This window comes from Chrysochloris asiatica, unplaced genomic scaffold (genome assembly GCF_000296735.1).
Source record: "Chrysochloris asiatica unplaced genomic scaffold, ChrAsi1.0 scaffold00049, whole genome shotgun sequence".
Lineage (NCBI taxonomy): Eukaryota > Metazoa > Chordata > Mammalia > Afrosoricida > Chrysochloridae > Chrysochloris > Chrysochloris asiatica.
Genome location: NW_006408567.1, coordinates 17031735 through 17044179, shown reverse-complemented (window position 1 = coordinate 17044179; position 12445 = coordinate 17031735). Strand labels below are relative to the sequence as shown.

General features: G+C 41.6%; 1 pseudogene; it reads right to left on the bottom strand.

Annotated features, from left to right (window-relative positions):
* Positions 1-7379: 7379 nt before the first annotated feature.
* Positions 7380-7854, bottom strand: LOC102842215 (annotated as a pseudogene).
* Positions 7855-12445: the final 4591 nt, after the last annotated feature.

Below are 12445 nucleotides of genomic sequence, written 5' to 3'. Positions count from 1 at the left end.
TTAAAGATCCATTAACAGGAGAGTAGAAAATAAAATATGTAATATTATAGAGTAGTTAAAATGAATGAATTAGAGCAAAATATCTATATGAATAAACCTTAAAAACATAAAATTAAGGAAGAAAATAAGTTGCAAGATAATATGGTAATATTTATTTTAAACTTTCAAATACAAAATACAATGGCTTATATTGCTTGTGGCTTTATGTGTTTATAGAAATTATATTAAAACAGGCAATCATCTCATTGAGAATAATCTTTGCCTCTGGGAAAGAGGGAGAAGTATCAGATTTGAGAGAGGTGCACAGGAAACTTCAATTCTGGCTGTAGAATTGTTTTTTTAAAAAATAAAAAGCAAATATGACAGAATGTTGGAATTTTCCAAAGCTGAGTGGTGACTCCAACAAGATTTCTTTTACTAAATAGTCTGACATTATCTCTTAGTAAACAATGTTTTTCATACTGCAGGTCATGTTGCATTAATGTTGAGTGATATCAACTCAGTGGATCAGAACAAGACCTTTAAAAAAAACAAAAGAGAACAGAATAGAAATAGGCAACATCACAGGTAAAATGTTAAGTATTGTTTTTCATAAATTTTATTTCAGGGTGTACTATGCTTCTGTATAAAATATATACATATATATTTTTTACTGTGATCATGGCCAAAAATACTTAAGAGCTATTTATCTAATATATGAAATTATTATCTGAACTTAGTGATTGTTGTTTTTGTTGGCTGCCATTGAGTCAATCCCCAATAACAACCCCATTCACAAGGGAATGAGATATTGCTGAGTCCTGGACCATCCCCATGATTGGTTGCTGACACATAGGGTTTTATTGGTTACTTTTCAGAAGTAGTCCTCCAGGACTCTCTTCCTAACTCATCTAAGTTTGGAAGCGCTGTTGAAACCTATTCAGTAGCATAGCAACAAGCCAGCCTCCACTGGCTGACAGGTGGGGGCTGCACATGAGACACATTGACAGGCAACTGATCCCAGGTCTTCCACATGGAAGGTGAGAATTCTATCACTGAACTGCTACCAACTTCATGAACTAAAAAAATAGGTTCAAAAAAATTCTTGTGTCTTACCTTAAGCAATTTTACTGTGTTACTCTTTCTTTCTTTCTTTCTTATTATTATTTTTAACTCTTTATTGTGAATTATGTGATAGTTTACATGGGTAAACACCTACCATATATCGTTTCACTGCCATGGTTACAATCCCCTCCATGTATCATCAACCAACCAAAGGGTATACCCTGCAAGCCTGCCTCCCGATCGTCAGCACACAGCCCCTCTCCCTCTCTGAGTCTAAAGTCCCCAGCGGCTCCATCTCTCCACGTCATCATCTTGGCCTCCATCTCTGGTGTCAGTGCTTCTCAGAGTAGGGTCCCGCTTTCCGCTCTTCTCCCTTGATGGTCCTGGGGACCTCCGCTCCTAGACTGCAAAGTCAATCACTCCCCTCCTTTTGCTACAAAATGTCTACCTTTACATTTCCAACCCTCACAATCAGTCCTGATAACAATTATTCACTATTGTATCACAAGAGACCTATCCTCATCTCCTTTCATCCAGATAGACTGGATACTCCTCAGTGGAGATTCTATCTTTCTCCACGCCCTCTGGATCTAGGGTCCCTCTTGAAAGCTTGTAAGCCAGTCACTTCTTGCCTTTGTAGCCTCCTGCTGTTTTGGGTAGCCAATGTCCAAGTTGCCATCCTGTCTATTCTGTGTATGGAGGGGGTGGGAATGATCCTCACTGTAAAGATTTGTTCCCTCTTTTGAGCTACTGCATCCATAGGTGTAGGTCAAGTTCATCAAACTGTATCAGATTACTCTTTTTTTTCCTCTTCTTTCTTCTTCTAGTTGAGCTCTGATCATCCAGTCATTGAAGCCACGTCAAGTGGGTATTATCTGTAAGTATGTATGTTCTTGTGTATTTGCCCTCTCTTCTTATCAGCTGGACACTTCACTCTCCACTCTAGTCATCTGTGGCCCCAAAGTCCCCAGGTCTTGCCACACTGCTGGCTAACTAGGTCTCCACCTGGGTTCACAAGAGTCTATTGAACGTTGTAGAGCTTAGCTCTCAGTGTCATTGCTGTTTTTCCCTCACTTGCCTCTTATCAGTGACAAACGTGGTCACCAATCAGAGCGTGTATTTCCATTGAGTCTTAGTCTTGGAAGGAGGTTTGCCCTGAGGGGACCTGACCACTTGCCTTAATGTCTCCAGGACAAGCAACTTGCTTGTTCTTGTAGTAATCAGTCAGATGGCCTATATTCTTTTGTGTTTTTCCTGTTGGTCTTTCTTTCAAGAAGTATCTTCTGTTCTTCTAGCCGCTCCAGGCTGGTCTGCTCATCCTTTCAAGTGGAAATTTCACATCTCAGAAGATTCTGGATGCATTTCATGATTCCACCCATGGTCTTATGTAATGCAGAGGCTCCACAGGAAGCCTCCTTCACTGGGCACATTGTAGCCACATTTTATGTATTCCAATCAGTTATAGGCAGAAGATGGACTTACAAGCTTTCTATGGTGATATTTCTGGCTATTCCTTTCTCTCCCCATCAAGTGTCTATTTTATAACGATATGCCAGGGAAACCAAGATTCAAAAGACAACCAAGCATCTTAATCTAATTTCCCCCCTTCCCCCCATTCCAACCATGTTTCAATCCCTGTATCCCAGAGCTCTGTTGTTCCAAGGTTGTGCATACATCATTATTTACCTCTGTCCCACTTAGCCCATGCAAATCTGCCTAATTGTTTTCCCGTCTGCTTTTTTCTTCCATTCCCCACCCCCTTTATGTATATTGTCCCCTCGCTAGCACCCAAACTATCCTGTGTCTATTCCCTGCCCTGTGCTCCACCTTCCCCTCACTCTCCTTACCCTACCCCCCACATCTCGGTAACCAGCAAAGAATCTGCCCTCCCTTTAGTATGGGTTCTTTTTCTTTTACAGTAGTGGTCCTATGCGGTATTTATTCTTTTGTGACTGACTAATTTCAATCAACATAATGTAGCAGTCAGCAAAAGGGAGGAAGACCCTCAGCAAGTTGGATTGACATGGTAGCTGATTCAACAGGGTAACTTTTCACTCTGTTGTACATGGGGTCATGATGAGTCAGAGTCAACTTAACAGCACTTAACAACAACATAGAGGTATAAAGTGTGGTGTGAAAAGGCTTTGCCTTTTTCTTCAAAATATTTCAAATAAACGTAATTTTAATGTTTGAAAGCCTGACCTACTTACTCTTTGTTAATATCATCCCTTTAGTAGAAGAATATGTTATTGTTGTTAGTGCTGTTGAGTCAGTGCCAACTCATGGTGACCCTATCTGGGGTTTCCAAGGCTGTACATCTTTGCAGGAGCAGGAAGCCTCATCTTTGTCTCATGAAGTAGCTGGTGGGCTTGAACCACCGACTTCATGGTTAGTAGTCCAGCGTTTATCGTATAGAGCCACTGAGCTCCCAAGAAGAGTATAATTTCATGAAAAATGATGCCAATTATTAAGGGATCCATTGACCCTTGCTTTATTTTTCTTTGTGGTGTATTTTATTTTCACACATACATACAAAATTCATTTTTGGATGTGTGTAATTCTAAACCTTTAATTTCATTCAGTGCATGAATGCTTGGAAATGCAATGCGAGATGGGGATGGGCAATGTCATCAGACCTCTGTGTGGAGAACTGAAGATTTTTTTAGTCATGTACATTTTGATGAAAATTGTATTCATTTCCCGTGCCTCCTGTAGCAAAGTAGTGCAAACTGGGCAACTGAAAACAACAGCAGTGTATTCTCTCACCATTCTGGAAGCCACAAATATGAAATCAATGTGTTGGCAGGACCAAGCTCTCTGTGAAAACTCTAGGAGAAGATTCTTCCCACCCGTCCTTTCCAGCTTTCATGGCTCCTGGTAATACTTGTTGTTCCTTGACTTCACCTCAATTCATTTCACTTCAGTTTATGCTTTTGTTTTCTTCACTTTGTGTGTCTCTCTGTGTTTCTTCTCTTGTACAAGGACACCACTCAGATTGAGTTGTTGTTGTTAAGTGCCATCGACTTAGATCCGACTCATAGCAACCATGTATAGGGTTTCCAAAGAGTGGCTGATGAGTTTGAACCTTGCAGTTCAAACCAATCTTGCAGTTCAGTGTATTAACCCATAGTGCCACACCAGGGCTCCTCAGATTGCATTAAGACCCACCTTACACTAGTATGCCCTTATGTTAACTTAACCAAGGATCCTAGTTCCAAACAAGGCCATTCCACAGGTATGGGGATTAGAACTTTAACATATCTTTTCTGGGGAGCATAATTTAATACATAGTAGGATCCTTACAAGGAGCTCTGGTAACGTAGTGGTTACGAATCAGGTTGCGAACCTCATGGTCAGCAGTTCGAAGCTACCAGCTGTTCCTTGGGAGAAAGATGAGGCTTTCAGCTCCCGTAAAGATTTACAGCCTCGGAAACCCTGTACAGGGTCGCTATGAGTCGGAACCAACTCCACAGCACATCACAACAACAACAACAGGATCCTTACAATAAACTATCATTTCCACCAGATAAAGAGGGTGAACATTTAGTCATTGAAACCAAAGGAGCCAGCCATAACTTATACAGTAGGAGGTAGTGCTTTGAATATGCATGTATTAGATGCAATTCAAATCTATCAGCTGCTCCTCAGAAACCCTATATAGGGTCGATATGAGTTGGAACCAATTCAACAGCACTTAACAATAACAACAAAACAGTAAATGGCTGAAATAGGAAGACCAGCAGAAAAAGAGTACTTCAAAGTCCAATCAAAGAAAACAACAACTTCAACCTGAGATACTGTGATGTGAATGGAAAAAGAGGGCAGATGTGGCCAGTGGCGCAAAGGTACACATTACAAATGAAAAAGATGGAGAGTTAGGCGTTACAAGAGTGATGGGGACTCCTGCTCTCAGAGGTCATAAAGAGAGTAGATGGCCTCATTGGTCCTCCTTTGGACATTGGCCACTTTGGAAGTAAGTAGACATGGAGTTGAAACTGTCAACTACAACTTAAATGGAAAACTTAAAATACTTCTTTCCACATCCACACCCAAAGAAAAGGTACCTGACCGCTTTTGAGTGCCATGCATATGTAAAAAATGAATCCAGATGCTCTTGACTACTGAACAGACATCCACCACCTCCTACCTCCTACTCACAACTCTAAATAAGAAGGTATGCATGGATGCATTGAGCTGTTTATAACTGTTGGAGAATTCCCAAGATGTTTGATTTTTTGACACATATGCTTCCAACCCATTGAAGTGTACTACTCTGAGCCAAGGTTTCTTACCCTCAAATCTACCAAATAATTTTTAATAAAAGAAAATACAAAGTATAGAGCTAATTATTGTTTACTTTAAAATGTTGCTTAAAGGAAAGCTATATGTTTTAGAATATTTTATTTATTTTGAAGATGAATTGAAATTACTATTTTTATTCCAGAGAGGGGGTGACACAAACCTGTATGTTTTTAATCACACTTTAGCCACAGATCCTTGAACTCATTCCTGGGTGGTGCAAACTGAACGCTTGGCCACTAGCTGAAAGGTTCAAGGTTTGAGTCTATCCAGAAGTACCTCAGTAGAGAGAGTCTTGGTGATTTACCCCCCAAAACTCAGCCACTGAAAATCCTATGGAGCACAGTTTAATCTGACATACTTATGTTAGAGTCAACACCACAATAATTTTGGGGGGGGGTGGGGGCGGAGTGGGGAAACTTGGACTCACACTTTTAGGTCTCTAAAATTAAAGAAGATTTGTCTTATTTTTAAATGCTGTTTCTTTCCTGCTATTTCATAACCAATATTTTATAAATGTATTATGGAAAGTGTTTAATATATATAAAATAAACAGACTCATACCTTGACCCCAACCATCCAGATTCAACCATTATCAGCTCATAATCAATCTTGTTTTATCTGTACCCCCACCCACTTCCTGTCCTCTTTTATTGATTTGAAGCAAATCCCAGACACCATGTCATTTAAATTGATAATGGTAATATGGAAATCTAAAAGATAGACCTCTTTTTTAAAAAATCCAATTTCCATCTTGGTTGTGTGCCATTATGGAGTTGGTTCCTACTCATAGCGACCCTGTATAGGGTTTCTGAGACTGTACATCTTTAGGGGAACAGAAGCCTCATCTTTCTTCTGCGGAACAGCAGGTATTTTGGAACTGCTGACCTTGAGGTTAACAGCCTGACTCATAACCATTACGCTACCATTTGTTTGCTTAAAATTTAATAATACCCACTGCCATCAAGTTGATTCTGACTAACAGTGACCCTATTGTTGTTGTTAGATGACGTCAAGTTGCTTCTGACTCATAGAGACCCTGTCTAGGGTTTCTGGGGAGCAGCTGGTGAGCTTGAACCACTGACCTTGAAGTTCAAACTGACCTTGCAGTTCAGCACATTAACCTGCTGTAGAATTGTTCCATAGGGTTTCTAAGGTTATACATCTTTATGAATACAGACTGCTTCATTCTTTTCCTGTGGAGTGGCTGGTGGGCTTGAACTGCTGACCTTTCAGTTAGCAGTCCAATGCTTAACCCACTGTGCCATAGGGCTCCTTAAAATTTAATAATGGTTTATTTGTGACTGAAAAAGGTCAGCAGTTCAAACTCCTCAGAAATCCCATGCAAGGTCACTGGGAGTCGGAAACATTGACAGTACTTAACAACAACAATGTCACAAAATCTAGTCAGTATTTAGAATGAAAAACATTTTTTTTCACATTAAACTTGCTTTATTCAGGCTTGATTTAGCAAATGTGTCAGGGCGAGGGCCCTCCCAGATGCCTGAGGAGGGGGCAGGTCCCCTCCCCTCTCCTCCTCTTCTCTTCACCTCTAAAGGGGCTTGAGGAGCGATATAGGCAGTCTGTGGGATGGTGTTTAGGGCAAGGGGCTACAGAGAACAGGGGACCAGATCAGGGTTAAGAGAGAAGGAGAGAAGGACAGAGGACCATTTACCAGAATCCATAGCGTTCTGATTCCAGATTGAATTGAAAAACAAAACACAAGAAATGAAACCACAAACAGCATCCGCCCCTTCCCCCCCGCCCCCGTCTAGGGCTGTAGTGAGAGGGGTTTTAAGGAGGGCAGCTTCACCAATGCCATTGCTCATCCTGGCCAAGTGAGCAGGGTGGGGGTGGGGGTGTCCCCCAACAAGATTGGAGGAGTAGGGCAGAGAGGAAGAGAAACCAAAATAAAACATCAAATAAATCATGTAGGAGTCCAGCCAAGGGCCAGGCCAGAGCTGGGCCAGGCTGTGGGGAGGGGCCTCTGCAGGCTCCAGGATCATTGCTGCTGCCACCGCTGCCCTGGGAGCCAGTTATTTTGCCATGGCCTTGGTTGCAACAGCTGCCTCCTCTGTCGTGGCAGATAGCACTGTGATCAGGATCTCTTCTCCACCTCATACTTCTGCTCAATCTCCTTGCCGAGGTCTTCATCAGGAAGATGAAGGTCCTCCCGCACCTCCCCACTGTCCTGGAGCAGTGACAGGTACCCATCCTGGATGCCAATCAGCTGGAAGCCATTTCTTTTGATGTTGGGAACATCCATATTATGAGTTAAGGGGCAGATATCTTCATGTTTCTTTCCGGTAAAGATGCCAATGCCAACCAGGTAGACTGGCCATGCTTGCTAGTCTTGGAAGTATACATTTTGATGATCTTACACTGCCAGCCTTTGAGCACCACAAAACCATTCTTCCGTAATGCTGAGCACTGCATTGGGAAGGTGGCTGAGGCCCCTGCATCTCCTGTCTCGAAGTCCAAATCATCTGCCATTTTAAAAGGCTCCGAATCCAACTGGCTCCACTCCCACACCGAACACAATGTGATGGAAGCCACCACTCCACTCTGTCCCCTCCCTGACTCCACCCCCTCACACAGTTCCATCTCTGAAAACCAATTTTTTTTTAATGTTTTATTGTATATTGAGTGATATTTTACATGGGGAAACATTAGTGTTACATTCATTCTATCGTACATCATTTCATTGCCTTAGGTACCATCCCGTCCATGCATCAACCCCCAGCGAAAGGGTATACCTTGTATGCCCCCCTGCCCCACTGTCCTCAGCACATAGCCCCTTTCCCTCTCTGGGTCTCAACTCCTCAGGCACTCCATCTCTTCACATCATCCTCTCTGTCTCCATCTCAGGCCTCACTGCTTCTCTGGGTGGGGTCCCGCTCTCCACTCTTCTCCATTGGTGTGAAAACCATTTTTGAGGAGCATTTTCGCTTATTGCACCATAAGGAAGATAATGTGGTCTGCCATTCTGTCTGCAGAAGGGAGGAGCAGGAGTTAAAATAAGGACATAAACAGGCAACGCGAAATGTGATAGTATCTACATTAGTGAGGACTTTGTCAGCAGGTCAGAACTGAATCAAACAACAGTAAAAGAACCCATGAGTACAGTAATACTAGAGTGTCTCATGGAACTGAAGCTTCTCAGGAGTGCAGCTTAGCCTCAGAAGGGGACTGAAGTCAGATGTGGAATGCAATCACTCCAGGCATAATCTCTCCATCACTCATCTCTGATTCTTTCAGCTAGAGTTCTGTGCTACTTGCTCCTTATGGTACGAACAGCATTGCTACTTCCTGTGTAGGAAACCAATCCACACCGAGATGGGAATGTGCCAACAAGTTTTCAAATATGGCCACCAACGGCATACCCATGTGGTCTGGTTGAGTGGGTAACATCTCCCAGAGAAAGCAACGAACCACTGTATGTGGACTGGGCTGTCACCAAAGGAGGAATGAAAACAGAAGCATTCCTAGCGCTAAGAAGTCAACCTATCACACCACTGAGTCAACTCCAACTCATGGAAGCCTCCCGTGTGTCCAGGGTAGAATTGTGCTTCATAGGGTTTTATTGGCTGTCATCTTTGGAAGTAGACCACCAGGCATTTCTTCTGAGACACTTCTAGACGTGGACTTCCAATGCCTGGTTAGCTGCCAAGTGCATTAACCGTTTGCATCATCCAAGGACTCTAAGAAGTAAGTTGTGGATCACTCTCTGTTCAAGGTCTCAGGGGTGGAAGACATTACTCTCTCCCAATGTGACAGTAAAGTGGGTGGCCTCACTAGGGAGACTTGAGTCCTGAGCTGGGTTTTCAAACTCAACCAACTCTGTCAGTCCCCACCTTCAGCCTCTGCCCCCAGTAGATTTTAAGAGCCAGGAGTTCCTTGGAGGCTACTTCCCTATTTTCTGCAAGTGAAAACCATTCCACAGGCCAGAGGGCAAATGGTTAATCTATTTCTAGCATGGTTTTGTCCCAAGGTAGTCCCCAAACTATTGGTCTCTAGAACACCACAGGTGTGGCATCTCTATTGAAAGCAAGGACTTACAGCAGGTAAAGATGAAGGCACAGTGTGAGATGTGGATTTCAGAGACAATTAGAGGCATTCATGTAAGGCATTAAAATTACACTCAGCTAAGGTGCTTGATGACTAAGGTGTGCCTGACCCAAGCCATGGTACTTTCAGTCACCTCATATGCATGTGAAAGCTGGACAGTGAATAAGGAAAACCATAGAAGAATTGATGCTTTTGAATTATGGTGTTGGAGGAGAATATTGAAAGTGCCATGGGCTGACAAAAGAACCAACAGATCTGTGTTGGAAGAAGTGCAGCCAGAGTGCTCGTTGGAGGCCAGGATGGCCAAACTTCGTTTCTCATACTTTGGACGTACTGTCAGGAGGAACCAGTCACTGGAGAAGGATATCATGTTTGGTAAGGTGGAGGGTCAGAGAAAAAGAGGAAGGCCCCCAGTGAGGCGGATTGGCAAAGTGGCAGCATCAGTGAGCTCAAGTGTGGCAACAGTTGTGAGGTTGGTCCAGGATCAGGCAGTATTTCATTCTGTTGTGCATAGGGTCGCTATGAGTCGGTACCAACTTGATGGCACCTAACAACAAGGTGTCTAACCAGCAAAGTCTCATAAGCTACCTACATCTCTCCATCTTCTTCATCGTGTGCCATGTATTCCTGGAGGCCAATGTTCCTTAAATTATGTTTTGTGAGCAATTGGCATAAGAATGACTTCAAGAACTTGTTCAAGATTCAGACATGGCTCCTGTTCTGAATGTTGATTCTGTTCTGTGGGCACAGTCTGGGAATCTGCTTTTTTCCACAAGTCAGGTGATTTGATGCACACTCAAGTCTGAGAACCACTTGCTCTGGACAGAAATACTAGTCAGATTGACCCCAAAATATTATATTCCTTCTTTCACTTTTGAACAAGATGACTTTTCCCAATATAATTTCCCCACATTTCTGTGGTGATAAAGATGCGTGCAGCCAGCATACCACAGTTGCTAGTGAAAGCATTTAAGTCTACACCCTAAATATCTTTCCTCCTGCTTGGAAACAGCTGTTTGGTTCAAGAAAAGCTCACAAAGATCTTCCAGTCATTCTACCTTCCCACAAATTGGAGAAAAGGCTTTTCCCCCTCCATTTCCTGCACTAATACTCTTGGAGCTCACATTGGTACAGTGATTTGGCTAATAACTTAAGCAATTTTTATATTTAGAAATTGTAAATACTAATTCTTAAAAGGTCATCAAGCCTGGTTTGACCTAACAGTATCCAGACTTGCGCCTCAAAATCACCTTGCTGAAAGGAACGCCTCCCACTTGGATGTATTCATGGCAACCATAAATACTACAGATAAGGCAGCACATTCACGCAAAGCAGTCTCAGGAAGTCCTAAAAGAATCATTTATTTTAATTTAAAAAAATCAGCTTTATTGAGGTACAATTCACATATCATAAATTTTACTCATTATAAGGACATAATTTGATTAGTTTTAATAAACTTATGCAGTGTGAATCATTGCCAGAAGTCCACTGGATCATACAAATGATTAATACATTTGACTGCTAATCAAAAGGTTGAAGGTTTGAGTCCACCCAGAGACATCTTGGAAGAAACGCCTGGTGATCTCTTTCTGAAAATTCAGTCACTAAAAATTCCACAGAGTACAGTTTTAGTTTGACACATATGGGGCTGGCAAGAATCAAAATCAACTTGATGGCCACTGAAAATGAAATCATGACCACAATACGCTTTTAGAGCACTTTCATCAGCAAATGGTGTTCATTGACAGTCACTCCGGGTTCATAGTCACAGCCCCAAGCAATCACTGATCTGCTTTCCAACTCTATAATTTTGCCTTTTCTAGAAACTTCCTATAAACAGAATCATACAATCTGTACTCTTTTGTGTCTGACTTCTTTCACTTTTTGCAATGTTTTTGAGGTTCACTCATGCTATAGTGTAGATACATACTTCATTCCTTTTTATTGCCGTGTAGTATTCCATTATGTGGATCCTTTTGATTTTATTGGCTCTCTTGAAATGAAACAAATTTTTTTTCACATTTGTAATGGTTAGAGCTTTTCTGTGATTTGAAATTCAAAAACTAAGCAAGTTTCAATGTTTCTAGTTGAGAGGAAATCTGCATGTCTCTTTTATTGTGGAGGTGGGAATAATTTTCTTTGTAACACTTGTGTTTTTAGATTTTAATTAATGATGCCTCTTTTTCAGTGCCAAATAATTGCATATATTTTTACAACTAAAACTGATCATGCAATTTTTCTGAAACATGCTAGCATCATTTATCATTAGCAATGATAATAGACCTATGAATTTAATCACACCATTTGTCAGTTTGTCATACTAAGGTGGCTTGCATGTTGCTATGATGCTGGAAACAATGTCAATGGTATTTCAAATACCAACAGAGTGCCCCATGGTGGACAAGTGTCAGCACAGCTTCCAGGCTAGCATAGACTAAGAAGAAAAGTTTAGTAACCTGCTTCCAAAAAAATCAGCCAATAAGAACTATGGACCACAAGAGAAAATTGTCCAACTCTCTTGCTTTGCACACATCATCCAGAGGAATCAAATGTTAAAGGGGGACATTGTCTTGGATGAATTAGACAGCCAATGAAAGAAAAGGAGATTCTTGGTGAGCTGGATCGGCACAATAGCCACAACAATGAACTTGAACTTGTCTACACTCAGGATGATACAGAGCCATACAAAGTTGTTTTCTTGTTTTTTTTTTTTTTTTTAATTTTCTGTTGTACATAAAGTAGCCATGAGCTGAAATTTGATGGCAGCTCTCTATGAATTTGATAAGAATTTTACCAAAATAAGATCAATATGAACTTAAGCTATCTACTCCAGACATAGCCATCTATGGCACACATGTATCACAGTTACCGTAATTCTTGGACTGGGCTGTCTAACCTGGTGAAAGTCTGCTATTCTGTGAATGTGCTCCATGTAACTATTTTAGAGCACATATGCTCTAGTTCAAATATCTTTGTGTGTGTATTGCATTGGAAATACTTTCCTCAGCTTCCGAGGCATTCTCCAAACACTTTC